At 37.2% G+C, this 6,087-nt stretch overlaps 1 non-coding gene across 1 annotated transcript; it reads right to left on the bottom strand.

The window, feature by feature from the left end:
- Nucleotides 1-656: 656 nt before the first annotated feature.
- LOC121228602 (small nucleolar RNA R71) lies at nucleotides 657-763 on the bottom strand. The gene has a single exon (XR_005926178.1). It is a non-coding gene; the product is annotated as a small nucleolar RNA R71 (small nucleolar RNA).
- Nucleotides 764-6,087: the final 5,324 nt, after the last annotated feature.

Raw genomic sequence — 6,087 nt, 5'->3', positions numbered from 1 at the left:
GGACTATTTTAAAAAGTTATTTGTGAATTTGTTAGTTTACATTTTGGTTTATTTTTTTCTTTGTTTAATTTTTAACTCAATTAATTTTTCTGTGATCATTTCAGGTGTTTATGAGTATTGACTTAATTATTGACCAACTCATTGTAGACCCTGAGATAGAACGAAATTTTTGAGAGCAGAGAAGACAAGCAAATCAGAGGAGGACCGAAGAGATGAACTTCCAAAATCTGATCCAAGGAAATGGAGCAAACCCTGCTCAAAATCCTATCCTTATTGCTGATGATAGGAATAAAGCTTTACGATAGTATGCTGTTCCAGTATTTAATGATCTTAATCCAGGTATTAGGAGACCCGAAATTGAGGCACAATAGTTCGAGCTAAAGCTAGTCATGTTCCAAATGCTTTAGACAGTAGGCCAATTCAGTGGAATGCCTACCGAAGATCCTCACCTACACTTAAGACTATTTATTGAGGTGAGCAATTCTTTCAAGTTAGCTAGAGTACCTGAAGATGCATTAGGATTGAAGCTGTTCCCATATTCACTAAGGGACAGAGCTCGAGCCTGGTTGAACTCATTGCCACCGAACTCAATTTCCACATGGCAAGAGTTAGCAGAAAGATTCCTTATGAAGTATTTCCCACCTAGCAAGAATGCTAAGTTGAGGAACAAGATTACTACTTTCCAACAAATGGATGATGAGTCATTGTATGAGGCATGGGAAAGATACAAAGAGTTACTACGAAAGTTCCTTCATCATGGACTCTCACATTTCCAACTTGAGACATTTTATAATGGTCTCAATGCTCACACGAGGATGGTAGTGGACGCTTCTGCTAAATGAGGCCTATGAAATCATTGAGAGGATTGCCAGTAGCAATTACCAATGGCCAACCAATCTAGCAACGTCAAGAAGACAAGTCACCAGAATACATGAAGTAGATGCTCTTACTTCACTCGCGTCTCAGGTATCATCAATATTCTCAATGCTTAAAAATCTTACTAATAATGGGTCTAATAGTTTTGCAGCACAGCCACCTAACCTATTTGAATATATAGCCCGTGTCTATTGTGGGGAAGGACATTTGTTTGAAGAATGTCTATCAAACCCAGAATCCATGTACTACATAGGTAACCAGAAACAAAATCGAGGAAGGCAATGACTGCAATCCAATTTTTATAACCCATTGTAGCGAAATCACCCCAATTTTTCCTAGAGTAACCAAGGGGCTGGAACCAGTAACACTTACACCTAGCCGCCTAGTTCTCCCTAACAAGTTCAGAAACCAACTCAGGTTGAACCATCCAATAGCTTAGAGAATTTATTAAAGGCATACATGGAAAAAAATAACACAACTTTAAGGAATTTGGAGAATCAAGTGGGCCAGCTTGCTACTAAACTCAGGAACCGACCACCAGGTGCTTTACCTAGTGATACGAAGAATCCAAGGAATTTGGAGAAGGAGCATTGCAAAGCGTTGACATTGAGCAGTGGAAAGACAGTAGAGCCCAACACCATCGAAGCTGAAAAGGAGCAAGCTGACGTTCAAGATTCAGAGAAAGTTCAACCGAGTGTTGAAATTCCAGTTTCACAAGAACCAGAATATGCAAAACTCGACAAGGAAATTTTAGAACCAGCTAATTCTGATCAACTAACAACTCTGTTAGATGTAGAATTGCCACTGAAGACGAATCAACCAGTTCAGTAAAGAAACCACCACCACCCTACCCTCAAAGACTTCAAAAGCAGAAGCAAGAGATTAAATTCAAGAAGTTCCTAGACGTACTCAAGCAAATTCATATCAACATCCTGTTGGTTGAAACACTTGAGCAGATGTCGAACTACGTCAAATTCATGAAGGATATCTTGTCCAAAAAAGAAGACTCGGAGAATTTGAGATGGTAACTCTGACAAAGGAATTCAATGCATATCTTCAAGACAAATTACCCCCAAAGTTGAAGGATCCTAGATGTTTTACCATACCCTGCAACATTGGAGCAACATATTGTGGTAAGGCATTATGTGACTTAGGTGCGAGTATTAACTTGATGTCTATGTCAATATGTAGGAAGTTAGGGATAGGTGAAGTTAGACCAACTACGGTTACACTTCAATTAGCAGATCGATCTTTAGCACATCCAGAAGAAAAAATTGAGGATGAATTGGTACGTGTGGATAAATTTATCTTCCCTGCTGGTTTTGTTATCCTAGACTTTGAAGCAGACAAAAAAGTGCCAATTATCTTAGGAATACCGTTCTTAACAACCAGAAAGACCCTTATTGATGTGCCAATTATTCCCAACCAAAAGCGTCAATCGAGGAACCACCTAAATTAGAACTCAACGTACTACCTTCACATTTAAAATATGTTTATTTAGGTAAAGCTTCTACTCTGCCTGTGATTGTTTCAGCAAAATTAACTAGTGAGCAAGAAGAGAAACTCATCCTGGTGTTGAAATAATTTAAGAAGGCTATTGGATGGACCATAGTCGATATTCACAGAATTAGTCCATCTGTATGCATGCACAAAAATATCCTTGAAGATGGTAAAAAAGGACGATTGATGGACAACGAAGACTGAACCCCATCATGAATGACATAGTAAAGAAAGAAATCATCAAGTGGTTAGATGCGGGTATAATTTACCCCATCTCAGACAGTTCATGGGTAAGTCCGGTCCAAGGCGTGCCAAATAAAAGAGGTATCATGGTCATTGAAAATGAGAATAATGAGTTGATACCGACTAGAACGGTTACGGGATGAAAAATTTGCATCGACTACCGGAAGCTGATTGACTAGGAAAGATCACTTTCCTTTGCTGTTTTTGGACCAGATTCTGGATAGACTCGCTGGGCGAGACTACTACTATTTTTTCAACGGATACTCGTGGTATAATCAGATTACAGTAGCACCAGAAGATCAACACAAGACAACATTCACCTAACCGTACGGTACATTTGCATTTAGACGCATGCCATTTGGTTTATGTAATGCAACTGCTACATTTAAAAGATGTATGATGTCTATTTTTACTGATATGGTTGAGAAGTATTTGGAAGTTTTTATGGATGATTTTTCAGTATTTGGAGATACTTATGATGATTGCTTAGCCAATCTAGCTAAGGTACTAAGGCGATGCGAAGAAACAAACCTAGTACTCAACTGGGAAAAGTGTCATTTCATGGTACGAGAAGGGATTGTTTTAGGGCATCGGATAACAAGACATGGAATAGAGGTTGATAAAGCAAAGATAAATGTTATTGAGAAACTCCCACCTCCAACATCTGTAAAGGGTGTTAAGAGCTTTTTGGGCCACGCTAGTTTCTATCGAAGATTTATCAAGGCCTTCTCCAAAACTGCTAAACCCTTATACAAATTATTGGAGAAGGACTCGACGTTCAAGTTTGATGAGGAATGCTTAAAGGCTTTCAAAGATTTGAAGAGTCGATTAGTTACGGCACCCATAATCGTCACACTAGACTGGGATTTGCCATTCGAATTTATGTGTGACGCAAGTGACTTCACGATAGGAGCTGTCATGGGCTAGCGAAGGAACAAAGTTTTTCATCCCATTGTCACTCAGCTCCAAGTGGGGGACACTTGGAGGTACTCGTACTGCGGCCAAAGTATTGCAAGCCAGATTCTTTTGGCCAACACTGTTTAAGGACGCACATGCTTACATAAAGAGTTGTGATTGATGTCAAAAGGTTGGAAATGTCACCAACAGAAATGAGATGCTTTGAACAAATATCATTGAGGTAGAATTGTTTGATGTATGGGGTATTGACTTTCTTGGTCCTCTTCTGCTGTCTTTTGGTCACAAGTACATATTAGTAGCAGTAGACTATGTGTCTAAGGGGGTCGAGGCTGAAGCTTATCCTAAAAATGATGCTAAAGTTGTAATTAAGTTTTTGCAGAAACACGTGTTCACAAGGTTTGGAACCCCAAGAGCTATTATTAGCGATGAAGGGTCCTATTTTGTGAACAAGTGGTTGAAATGGTTATTAGATAAACATGGAGTGAAACACAAGGTTGCTACAGCTTACCATCCGCAGACGAATGGGTAAGTTGAACTGGCGAACAAAGAGATCAAAAGCATACTTGGGAAGGTAGTTTGCTCAAACCAACGAGATTGGTCCAAAATATTGGATGATGCTTTATGGGCTTACAGAACAACATAAAAGACACCTTTAGGGATGTCACCCTACAGGTTGGTCTTTGGAAAATTTTGTCATCCACCCCTGGAGTTAGAGCACAAAGCTTACTGGGCCCTACGACAATTCAACTCGGATCTGAAGCTTGCTAAAGAGAAACGGATGCTCCAACTCAATGAGCTAGAGGAATTCCGAATGTTCTCGTATGAAAATGCCAAATTACTTAATGAGAGACTTAAGAAATGGCAAGACAAGCACATTCGAGTTTGAGAATTTGAAGTAGGTCAGCAAGTCTTGTTATTTAATTCCAGATTAAGGTTCTTTCCAAGTAAACTAAAATCACGTTGGTCTAGTCCATTTAAGATTCATCGCGTCTATCCATACAGAGTTGTTGAAAGGGAAGTAATTTTCAAGTTAATGCTCAGCGTCTGAAATATTACTGGGGAGATAAGACTGAACGGAATCAAATTTCGTTCATTTTATCAGATGTTTGAATTTTCTTATTTTCCTCTTTAATAAATGATTTAGGGTATATTTTCGGGATTAGTATGTTTAAATAAATTATTTCTAGGAGATTGGAACTTAAGCGGGACCGCTTGTGACCCCTCCAATCTTTCCTGGGAATTGATTTTAACATAATTTTTCGAGAAATTATTCCTTAAATAAAATAAAATTTTTGGTTTTTCAAATAAAAGGATCAATTTTGATCCAATTTTTAAATTGCAAGTCAATTTCAAATTTTCATTAAGTCTAGGGACTTAATTGAAGTATTTTTAAAATTTGGCTGCTCTTTTTGTAAATAATAAAAATTAGATGTCTCTTTTTGTAAATATTTCCAAAAGGCTTCTAAAATAAATGTTTTTAGTTTAATAAAAAAAGATTATAATTATTAATATATAATTATATCCATTATAATATATATTAATTATTATCAACTTTATATAGAGGTAGGATTATTTTTAATTTAATCATATTTTATTTGATAAGTTTTTTTAATAATAATATGATAATCTTTAATATATAATTATATCTATTATAATTTATATATTAATTTTTATCAATTTAGCATAGAATTAGGATTAGTTTATTTTATTTTTAAATAAGTTAATAGCATTAATAATTTAATATGTATTTTATTAATTACTAATTGTTGTTAACTTTACTTAAGATCAGAACTTAGAATAATTTAATTGTTCTAAGAATTCTACTTTAAGTCCTATTCATTCCTCTATAAATTTTACCTATCTTCCCATTCATCCATCACTCAAGCCCCCAATATACCTAGTGTTGTAGCTCAAATTCCCCTAGCCTAGCAGCCATTCGGCCAGCAAGCACCCAGTAGCCCCAGCTCAATCACACGCCGCACGCCCACCTTGCACACACCTGCCCCTATCGCTCGCAGCATTACGTGCCTCATCCTACTCCAGCACCAACTGCTCACACTAGGCCTTCGTCCCACACATGTTACCTGCACCCAGCTTCCGCGCACGTTCTCGCCAGGTCAGCTTGATGAGGATCTGCACGCTACTCACACATCCAGCCTAGCCTGCGCGCGCTACTACTTGCTCTCTACTCCTACTACATGCTACTGCCTCACACACATGAGTGGCACACCAACTTTGCACCAACCCCTTTAGCCGAAAACCCCCAACCTATTCTTATTTGCCGACTTTTGTTTCATAATTGTTTTCTTTAGGAGTTTTTAATTTTTACGAAAAAGGTGGTAAGACCAAGTTTTCTCTTAAAATTTAATTTTATTCTAATAATTAATTTTTCAATTTATTAAATTATTAAAATTTTATATTAATTAAATTTTTGAGAAAATATTTTTTCCCATCTTATGTTTAGGTTAATCATGCCTCACAAGAGAACTTGTGCTTGCGCTTAAATTGATGAAACACAAAATAAGTTCCATTGTGAAGAAGCCAAAGTAA

The sequence above is a fragment of the Gossypium hirsutum genome, chromosome A04 (genome assembly GCF_007990345.1).
Source record: "Gossypium hirsutum isolate 1008001.06 chromosome A04, Gossypium_hirsutum_v2.1, whole genome shotgun sequence".
Classification (NCBI taxonomy): Eukaryota; Viridiplantae; Streptophyta; class Magnoliopsida; order Malvales; family Malvaceae; genus Gossypium; species Gossypium hirsutum.
Note: the sequence above shows the minus strand (reverse complement) of the source record. Positions and strands in the feature narration are given on the sequence as shown.